The sequence below is a fragment of the Dermacentor variabilis genome, chromosome 6 (assembly GCF_050947875.1).
Source record: "Dermacentor variabilis isolate Ectoservices chromosome 6, ASM5094787v1, whole genome shotgun sequence".
In the NCBI taxonomy this organism is placed as follows: Eukaryota; Metazoa; Arthropoda; class Arachnida; order Ixodida; family Ixodidae; genus Dermacentor; species Dermacentor variabilis.
Window position 1 is genome coordinate 75,275,086 of NC_134573.1, and position 11,719 is coordinate 75,286,804.

Below are 11,719 nucleotides of genomic sequence, written 5' to 3' on the forward strand. Positions count from 1 at the left end.
TACTTTTTTGTGTCTACGTTAGTCTCCTATATGAGGCCGATGACGCGGCTCAACACAGCCATCTCTGCGGTCGGTAAACCAGCTTGATAAATACAACATAGGTGCTTTGGCATTGGCTATTTGTACTATAATTATAAGGTGAATAGCCAATGCCATCACCAACCGCAGGGACCGCTGTGGTGAGCCGCGTCATCGGCCTCATGGACGGATTGCCTTTAGTATATAACAGGCTTTAAAGCCATATCATGAGAAGCGAACAAACACTAACACCAAGGACAACATAGGGGAAATTATTTGTGCTTAATAAATGAAGTAAGGTAACGATAAATTAATGGAAATTAAAGTGGATGAAAAAGCAACTTGCCGCAGGTGGGAGCCGAACCCACAACCTCCGCATTTCGAGCCAGTTATTTACCGCTTTGCTCGCTTGCGCGCGTGAGATTGAGCCGCGGTCACCGGCTCACCCTCTCAAGCTTTCACTCGCACGTACAGCACACGGCCTTGGACATTATACAGAACATCACGGCGACAGCGACGGCAGAAATGCGCCTGGATTTTTCATTGAATTGCTATCGCAATAAAAACGTCTATAGAGGCCATATCGATGCGTTGAGCCACTAGGAAGCTTCCCAAGGTTCCTACTGCTTTTCCGCGCACCGCCGACGCGCCGACTTATGACGTGGATGTCTGAATGGAGACCGTCGCTCACATGATCTTTCGTCATTGGAAAGCCTTCCAAGCGGAGCTCGGGCAGGCGTTCGCTGGAAGGTATTGTGCCACGCTTGACGTGGCGCTGTGATCGATACGATGTTGCTACGAAACACAAAATTGAAGCTCCTTGTTCATATCCTTTGTGCAAGCAAGAAGAAACTGTATCTTTGTAACTGAAGCGGATTAGCGGCGTATGTAATAGTCGGCTTCGTCAAGATGCACCTAAAGAAAAAAAGGCTACAGTAAACGTCCGGATATTTCGAACTGCTTAATTATCTTAATTAAGTAGTCTCGTTGGCGAACCCTGTCATCGGTCATATCGAAGTGTTCTTGCATAGTCGCCTGTGTATTAGCCGGCTAAACTTACATCCGGAAAGATCACGGAATGAAAAATCAAATGAAAATATGAATGAATGAATGGATGGGAAAACTTTTTTGAGATCCATTATGTCGCGCTAGTTTTCTAGCCCGAGGCGGGCCGTTCCCACCTTGGGCCTGAAAGGCCTTGCCTCACGCCGCTTCGCAGGAATATAATGCGAATCGTGGCAAAAAGCCAACTGCGTTACTCTATAGACGGGAGTACAATTCCAGTTATCAATGAAATTTGATAGGTGTTCTACAGAAGTTATATATACATATATATATATATATATATATATATATATATATATATATATATATATATATATATATATATATATATATAACTTCTGTAGAACACCTATCAAATTTCATTGATAACTGGAATTATATATATATATATATATATATATATATATATATATATGTATGTACGGCAACAAGGTGCAATAGCAGAAAACAGTTGATGGCATCTAGAATTATGCGAGATTTTACTGGCTGTCATAAAAATTGCGTGGCTCACGCAAATGCGAAGACTGCCTAAAACATAAATGGTGCCGGTTTCCTGCACCTACTCTGATGAGATGTGAATCGAAGCTTAGTCAAATCAGTTGTCCTTGGTATGTACATCGCCCCATCAATATTATTGGCCGCAATGATGACGAAACTGACCCTGTGTCTTTAATACGTGTGTAAGGATGGCGAAAAAATTTTTTAGGACTCTCCTAGATTATCCGTTTCAAGCACGGCAAGGAGCTCCCACTACATTAGTTAACAAGCTCGTTTTTTCCGCGAGTGTTCATCTCTCAAGGGAGTGACCGCGGTGGCATAAAAAGGGTAATGGCAGCCCCTACCGCGGAGTTCCAACATTTACGCTACTCTGAAGATGTTCCACTCGCTTTACTGACACGTAAGGTCCCTAGACAAGTTTTATATCTGGGAACCTTAGTGGTACCCGGAGTGATGCACCATTTGTTGATGTTAAAGAGTATCAACCGAATTGTCCACTATCACGGGCCATCCCTTCTAATAAAAGTTTCAATCAATCAATATCACTGGTGGATGTGACGCTGTCGTGGTCTTTACACCGTCGCCATTTCAACTTTGTCACCCGACACTCGCCATGACATCACCGCCACACCATTGTGGTCATACAATCGTCATGCATTCGTGTTGACACCGCCGTAGTACGTGACGCCATCGTGATCGTTCAATGATCGTCATTCCAGCTTCATGATCTGACTTTCGTCAGGCTGTCGTCGTCACGCCTTCTAATTCGACCGACTGGTTTAAGTTGTCTCATAGCTAGGGCCACTAGCTATGAGACATAACTAGTGCTCGGGACGGTGATTCCATCGTGGTCGTTGCATCTTCGTCTTTCCGGCTTGTCATCCGACTTTCATCATGCTGTCGTCATCACGCCATCGTCGTCATGCTGTCGCCGTCACGCTATAGTTTTATCAATGGCATCACTTCACTAACGTCATTTCATTGTCGTCATGCCGTCGTCGTCTTGCCGGCTTTGTCGTTCCATCGATGTCAATGTTCGTCATTGTATCGTAATCATACTGTGGTCATTAAATCTTGAATATGCTGCCATTGTGATGTATTCGTTATCAGACAGTCGCTATCCTGCATCCACTGTCAGACCATCGTCGCAATGCCGTCGTGGTCGGGCCGTCATCATCACTGCGCCTTCATCAGCCAACTCTCGTTATGCTGTCATCGTGGCGCCATCGTGGTCATATGGTTTTCGTGGTACAGGTTTTGTGATACATTCACCGCCACGTCATTGTCATCCTACACTCGTCGTCGTCCCATTGTTGTCATGCCATCGCCGTCACTGCATCGTCGGCATACAGTCATTGTCATAGCGTCGTCGGGATGCCGTCGAAGTCATGCCATCGTCATAACTGTAACTTCGACTCCGACTCTCATCATGACGTTGTCATCGTACCGATGTCGTCATATCATCGTCGTCATGCTATCATTACACTATTCTTATCACTTCAATGCCGCCATCCCATTGTCGTCACGCCATCATAGTCAGATCACTTTCGTCGATTCATCGACGTCATTCCTTGTTCATCATTCTATCGTAATCATGCTGTGGTCATTCAATCGTCATAATACCGCCGTTGTCATGCCATCGTCATCATTGTGTCATCGTTGCATAAATGCTATTATGGATCCTTTGTCATACCGTTGTCGTCATGCTGTCTTCGTGCTATCGTCGTCATTCCCACTTATTCGCGCGGTTGTCGCATCGCGATCGTGCCATTGTTGTCACTCCAGTTTCGTTATCCGACTCTCGTGTCGTCGTCGTCACGCCATTGTCATACGGGTATCGTGATGCAGACATCGTCACGCAACGCCATTCCATTGTCTTCATGCCCTTGTCATGCCATCGTTGCCCTTTCACCGTCTTCATGCAGTCGTCGTCGTCGTCGTGCATTCGTTGTCATACCGTCATCGGGATGCCGACGCGGTCGTTCCATAGTGATCATTGTAACTTCGACATGTGACTCTCTTCCTGCCGTCGTCGTCATGCCATAATCGTAGCACTGTCGTTTCACCGCTTCAGTATGGTCATTCCATGGCGTAATGTCGTTGTCGTTATACCACTTTCGTCCATCCATCGACGTCTTTCCTTGTCCATCATTCTGCCGTGATCATGCTGTCGTCATTCAATCATCATAATACTGCCGTTGTCATGCCATCGTCGTCCTTGTGTCATCGTTGCATAAACGCTATCATGCATCCTCTGTCGTACCGTCGCCGTCATGCCATCTTGGACGTGCGATCGTCATGTCATTGTCCTCACATTGTCGTCGTTATCCTATTGTCATAATTTAAGAATATACATCTCACTGTCGTCATGCCATCGTCGTTACACGCCTCTGTCGTTCGACCAATATCTTTCCTTTGTAATTCAATTGTCACTGGATCGGCGTCATACAGTCGTCTTCGTGCCTCCATGCTGATGGACGACCTTGACGAGCGAGTGCCATAGCAAAGTGGGACGAAATCAGAGTGTTGGCATATTGCTCAACTGCTATTCGAATTACCGTCGACAGCCATCGTGAGATGACTTCCGGAGTAATTTTGTTGCGATAGAATTTATATGGACACTCGAAGCGAATATTTCCGTCGTGGTGCCGTCGCGATGAGGTTACGTATATATTTAGGTATGTGTAGTCTATATGCCACGCCGTGTTATATTACGTGCGGTGTATGCGGGTTATATCGCCACACCGCTCTATCACTAATGTTGCTCATACCAGGCCTTAAATTCTTGACAAAATTATTCCTCAGAATTTTGAGAATGGCAGCCCACAAATAAATTTCATGGAAGAAAACACCGACAGGGCATGTCTTTCAATTGAAATATTCTAAGACGTAAATATAAAAAGTGCGAAAATATAACAGCTCGAACCTGAGAATGATGCAATTTTATTGGCGCGACTGCTCACACCTCGGGGATCGGCCCAGGAAGGAAGTCTGAAACAGCCGATATGGAAAAGTGGTTGTAAAGTCGCCCAAAGATACGTTGATTTTAATGAATACACATGAATGAAATCGTCCGATGGCAGGATTTAAACAGAGGACCCCTAGCACAACACCTAGTTTTTACGTAGTCAGCTTAGGTTTGCTTCAATTCCTACTAACACTGCAGCTACGAGTCTTCCACTTCGTCTAATATTCTAGCATGTTGCTATCGTATTGAGTGCGTCACCTTTATTTCGAAACTCTGATCTTTTTTTTTAGCGGGACATGTTTCCACTTCGCGTGAGCAAATCGAACACTTGGCTGTCGAGGCACCTGTGCCTAGCGCGTCGCCTGAATGCGCACGGACGGACTAGAACGGAAAAGCGCAAGTGCGGCCCGGCATACTCATTGCTACGCGGACAGAGCTTGGTCTGACGCTCTCGGTGGGCTCGAACATTGAAACGGGCATGCGCTTGTCATCGTTCAAAATGACGCAGCATTTGCGGGCCGTCCCTATCGGACAGCGTCAGCATATTATAGTAGGGCACTCAAACCGGGGGGGGGGGGGGGTGCGTAGCGTCTCCTTGCCAGCGCTGGTTCCCCATAACAATTCGCTTCATAGTCCGTTGCCCCACCGCCATTCTTTCCTTCGTCATCATAAGATCTCCCTCTACTTTCATTCCCTACCCCCTGTGCAGCGCGGTTGAGGTGTCCTCTGCTGAGAGACAGTTACTGCGCTGCACTTTACCCCAACCTTTCCTTCCCATCATCAAGAATCTCCTTCTCTCTCTCTCTCGTATAAAACCCTGGGGCATCTATATACAATTTCACTAAGCAGGTCTGATTAAAAAAAAATGAACAGGTTGAATGATCTGCCCCTGTGTGACGTTGTCCACGCAGTAAGCCATAGAGTTTCAGCAAGCAAATTCTCTTGCTGGGCATGCGCACTAACTTGATCACGCGTTTCGAGGGCCGAGTTGTCCTGCAGAGCAAATGCCGCCGTTTGAGCAGCTTGGTGAGTAGTGCTCTGCCGCAACAGCGACAGCGTACCAAGCTCATTGATTCATTCGCAGCCTGCGGCGGTTCCAAGTAAGCCGAAATTTTCGTTCCTCGTAGAAGCGATTTTACAGCTTTTTTTTGTGTAACCCCCTACCATGTGCGTCAATGGCGGTCCTAGTTCGATCAGTGCAACGTGTTACGTTTTTTCTTAGTTGTTGTTAAGTCATGCGTTCTTCGATACGCCAGCTAGCAAAACGCTGCCGAGCCCCTTAGTTCACATTCTTTGCGCTGTGAGTCGAAGCTTATAAGGTGCAAAGCAAGTGTCTCGTTTGCGCGCATTGTTCAAGTCAGTCATGAGGTGGTGGTGGTAAACATCTTTTATTTCCTCTACAAGCGTACAACTCCACTTGGCAGTTACCATCTGGGGAGGAACGAAAACATGGCTCGACAGAACGCGCTTGCCGCGTTAAAGGGCCAACGAATGCCGTTTGCCACGCGCTCAGAGATCCCGTGTTTTGCCCTGCCTGTCACTGACGGGGCTAATGCTTCGAAGCTGTGTTGAGCCGAGGTCACGATTGCTGGTGTAGTGTAGGTGTCCTTGGCGGTGCTCGAATTTCCGCAATTGTAAAATGCGTTTTTATAGTTACCGGCGTTACCATGGTAGGTGTTACCATGGTAGGCGTAGTGTAGATGTCCTGGGCGGTGCTCGCATTTCCGCAATTGTAGAATGCGTCCTTATAGTTACTGGCGTTACCATGGTAGGTGTTACCATGGTAGGTGTAGTGTAAGTGTCCTGGGCGGTGCTCGCATTTCCGCAGTTGTAAAATGCTTCCTTATAGTTACCTGCGTTACCACGGTACCCCGCGTGGTGTCCCAGTGGCTATGAAGTTCTGCGCTAGTGAGCACGATGTCGTATGTCCATATCCTGACTGCAGCCTCCGCAAACCAACTAGGACTCAATGCCAAAACCCTTGTGATGCGCTTGAAGAAAACCAAACCAAACTGCGATGGTCCAAATTAATGCGGCGCCCGTTCTTACGCCATCTTGTAGTACCTGTATCGCATAACACGTTAATGGCATAGTGAAGAGGAATGCTGCCAGTTCCTTTCACCTTAAGGGCCCAACGGAGGGCGTTGCATCTTACGGCCATTCAAACGTCACACTTTCGTGTGCCGTACCTAATGTTTGGAATGAATTAGCTCTGTTTAGCGTAACTTAATTTGACATGCTCGCAGCTATTAAGGTGAAACCCAAATTTGATTTAGGCGCAATGAGATTCTTCCTTTTATTATTAAAGGCTGCGCCCGCTTGTTTGCTGCAGTGTTGGCTTTTATTTTCAATGCCTCCTTAAGCACTGGTGTCTTTCCAGTGGTGTGAAAGGAAGCTGTAGTCCTACCCGCCGTGGTTGCTCAGTGGCTATGGTGTTGGGCTGCTGAGCACGAGGTCGCGGGATCGAATCCCGGCCACGGCGGTCGCATTACGATGGGGGCGGAATGCGAAAACACCCGTGTACTTAGATTTAGGTGCACGTTAAAGAACCCCAGGTGGTCGAAATTTCCGGAGTCCTCCACTACGGCGTGCCTTATAATCAGAAAGTGGTTTTGGCACGTAAAACCCCATAATTAAATTCAAGCTGTAGTCCTACCTATACACAAGGTATAGGTACCTATACACAAATGCGAGACAAACTGCGCCTCGTGCGGGGAGGCTCACCCAACCGGTGACCTTTCGTGCAAGCAGCGACTCAAACCGGTTCGACCCCGACCCACACCATCATCAGCCTCGATGAAGTCGAAAGCCCCACGATGGTTCGCCTCGGAAGACGAAGAAGAGACCTACAGGGCGGACACTCGCGGCCGGCCGGTCAATACTGAGGAACGCTCCCGCTCCCAATCCCGCTCCCGTTCCCGGTCAGCGAGCCGCGAGCATCGGGCACCACCGACACCCAAAAGGAACCCGTCGCCTCTGGCAAGGAAGCAGAAGCCTTCACACGAGGTAAGCTGGGCGGAAGTCGTCTCTCCCAAGCCACGAAACACATCCACACCGATCGCACAAAATCCAGAATACCAGAGAGTCATTGAGGAAAATAGACAGCAAAAACAGCGTCTAATCCACTACGAGCACAAAATCGAAACTTTAATGAAAAGAGTAGCCATGCTTGAATCGGCACACGCTGCGACCTGTGAGCGATCGCCACAATCTCAATTACCACAGCTAAGCACTCTCACCGGACATCCGCCACTACAAACACAACTGCTCCCCTCCCCCCAAACAACACAGCCAAAGCAGCCTCAGGCGCACTCACCGTCTGAGAGCAACCTGGTAACCCAGGACCAAATGCAACAAGCACTGCAACAATCACAACAACAAATAATACAACAAATACAGCAACAATTTCAACAGTTCTTTAAGGAATTCCAAGAATTAAAGAAATACGTTAACGAATCCCTAACCAAGGAACCCAAGCGTAAACGAAAAAGTAGCGAAATACCCTCTCAGACAGATGACGGTAGCATGCTAACTTCCGACACAGACAGCACAATACCCTCTAAGTCCCATCATGGCCCGTAAACCTCAAATAGAAACCGAAAGCATCACGATCTGGTCTTGGAACTGTAGGTACATTAAAAGCAAGCACGCATCCCTCTCGCTATACGTACAGGCGGTGCTAGTACCCTCGGATATTATCTGCTTGCAAGAGGCGGGAGAGCAACCGAAGCCAATTATGGGGTATAAAATACAGTACGACCCCAGCTACCGTAGGGTGGCCACGCTCGTCCGCAAAGATTTGGCAACAACCCTCACAGTGCTCCCCGGTGAGGAAATCCCACATATCATCACCACGATATGGCCTGTCAAGAAGGGAAGCCCTAAACAAGTCGTATGCAACGTATACAGTGCCCCCCCCCCCCCCCCCGCGACAGAAAGGCTGACTTCGCGTCATTGTTCCGGCACCTACAGGGAATGCTGGAGCACCGCGATCGCCTAATTATAACCGGAGATTTCAATGCAAAGCACAACACGTGGGGCTACTCGAAAGCAGACACCAAGGGCGCCAAGCTCTTAGAAGCCATAGAGCGCCGCGAATACACACTAATTACAGTACCAGGTACGCCTACTCAAATAGGAAACAGTGCCAGCAGGGACACGACCCCTGATCTCACCATCACCAACGATACCGTGGGAACAAGCTGGAGGGTCCTAGACGACTCACTGGGTAGTGATCACTACATTATCGAAATCACCAGCGCCTCGGCCAAACTACGCCGACCACTAGGGAAGGCCAAAATTACAAATTGGCCTAAGTTTAGGGAGAGGCAACAGCTCGATTTAGATACAAGTCTGCCCTTCCCGGAACATCAAGGCCGCTTAACCACGATCAAGGAGTGGGCCAAACGCATCAAGAACTATATGACGCCAACACTAAAGTGTACCAAACCGATACCGACACGCCGGCAATCGACAACCATCTAATACACTTATGGGAAGCATGCAGAGGCCTCACAAGAAGATGGCGAAAACAGAAGCTAAATCGCAAACTTAGACTTAGGATTTCAAACGTCACTAAACAGGCCAGCGATTATGCCCTGAAGGTTCACAGGGACAATTGGCGCACGTTCTGCGATTCGCTTAAAGGCACGCTAAGCACCAAAAAGACATGGAACATACTCCGCAGCATCATCGATCCTTCAAATACCAAAACAGAAACAAACACAACCCTACAAAAACTCGTTGGCGAATATCCGGGAACCGAGGATGAACTCATACAGGAACTCCAGCAAACGTACACGGGAATCCGGACCGGGCATCCGAAACCATACCCTCAATATCCGGGAGCTCCGAACGAGATACTTGATGCACCCATCACGTATGCGGAGGTATACGCGGCAGCACAGAGCTTCAAGAAAAACACGGCACCGGGTCCCGACGGAATCACCAACGCCATCTTGAGAAACCTAAGCGATGAAACCCTGCGAGCCCTTACAAAGCAGCTGAACGAAGAAATATGGGCACCGGGCGGCACATTACCCGAGGAATGGACTACAGCTCACATAGTCCTTATACCCAAACCTGGAAAACCGCGCAGGCTCGATCAATTACGACCGATCTCGCTTACGTCTTGCCTAGGCAAGCTTCTCGAACGAATTGTACTCACTCGAATGGAACAACACATGGAAGAACATGGTCTACACCCCAATTGCATGTACGGATTTCGGAAAGGCGTGTCATCACAGGATGTCTTCCTCCTCCTCAAGGAAGAGGTCCTCAACCCACAACCGGGCAGCAACAACAACATACTCCTAGCCCTCGACGTAGAAAAAGCATTAGATAATATAGCACACGAAACCATCCTAGATGGCCTCGCCGCCATAGGATGCGGAGAGCGAGTATGCCATTATGTCGTGGCTTTTCTCAGGCACCGCAAAGCTCGCATCGGCATAGCAGGCGTACAATCGGACATATATGATCTACCGCAGAAGCGTACTCCGCAAGGGTCAATATTATCTCCTTTCCTCTTCAACATCGGACTTCGAAAACTTGCTTTACAACTGGAAAACATCCCAAAACTCGGATGTGCCTTCTATGCCGACGATATCACTCTATGGGCAACCAAGGGTTCATACGGCGACAGAGAAAACACGTTACTCGCAGCTATCGGATACATCGAGTCATACCTAACCACAGCAGGAATGAGGTGTGCCCCACACAAGTCGGAGTACCTTCAACTCCGGCCTAAGCAAACTAAGGAACATCGAGCCCCGCCAATACATCTCGAGATTGCCGGGCAACCTATAAAGCGCGTCCCGACCGCACGCATACTAGGTATGCACATCCAGGAGAACAACGGCATAAAGCTAGCCTCAGAGAAATTAAATCACGTTATAAGAAGCACCGCATCACTCATCGCCAGAGTAGCGCGCAGCAAAGATGGTTTCACAGAGGACGAAACCTTAAGACTGGTACAAGCCCTCGTCGTCAGCCGTGTCACGTACGCGCTACCGTATCAAGTCAAGCGCAAAAGCGAGACAGAACGCATGGACACTCTTATAAGAACCGCGTACAAAACGGTCTTACAGCTACCGTCAAGCACAAGCACAAAGAAATTACTAGCGCTAGGCGTATACAACACCTTTGAGGAGCTAGCAAGTGCCACGCTCATAGCGCAGAGGGAGCGCCTCAACAAGACTCAACAGGGAAGACACCTTCTTCAACGGCTAGGGTACACGCTGACACCTCAGTACTGCAAAGAAGAAACACAACTCTTGCCTAACCACATTAGAGAGAACATTGTAGTAGACCCTATCCCCAAGAACATGCACCCCACCCACAATCAGGAGAGAAGAGCAGCGCGTGCCCGCATGTTGCACAAACGTTGTTTCAGAGACCCGGATACGTACTACACGGACGCTAGCCCGTATCCCTCGTCGCCACGTTGCGGGCTCAAATACACCATCGCCGTTGTCAATCAGGGGAACCTGGTAGCCTCAGCCTCCATCCGCGCCACATGCAGCGCAGCAGCAGAAGCAGCAGCAATCGCTCTCGCACTTCGCGACGCCGAGAACAAGGGAAGGTCTGCCCGTGTCCTTACTGACTCACAAGCGGCTTGTCGTTTATACCTGAATGGAACACTCCCTATACAAGCCATTCGAATCCTGGGTCGCACACTACAATGGACCCATGGTATCGTCTGGTGCCCCGGGCACGAAGGCCTGCGGGGCAACGAAGAGGCGGACTGCGCAGCTCGAGGTCTCACTAGCCGAGCGGCAGACCACACCGCTCTTCAGCCCCCGACAGACCGACGAGCGACACACGAGTTATTAACGACAGGTCAACAAATACTACAGGACCAACGTCTCGGAAGAACGCAATACGCTCCCCCACACAAAGCTCTCAATAAACTCCAGGCAAGGGACTGGCGCCGCCTGCAAACTATCACATACCCACACTTGTCTCGTCTACACGCAATCTACCCAGACAGTTATACGTCCCGAACATGTCCCTGGTGTAGCAACCACACAGCGACACTCGCGCACATAACACACGAATGCACCGACCGTCCGGGCGACGCAATTTCGCCACGAGTCACAACACACACACTCACTACGTAGTCTTGGGAGGCGAGACTCTCCGAACTGGACCTGGGAAGCCAACTGGCGA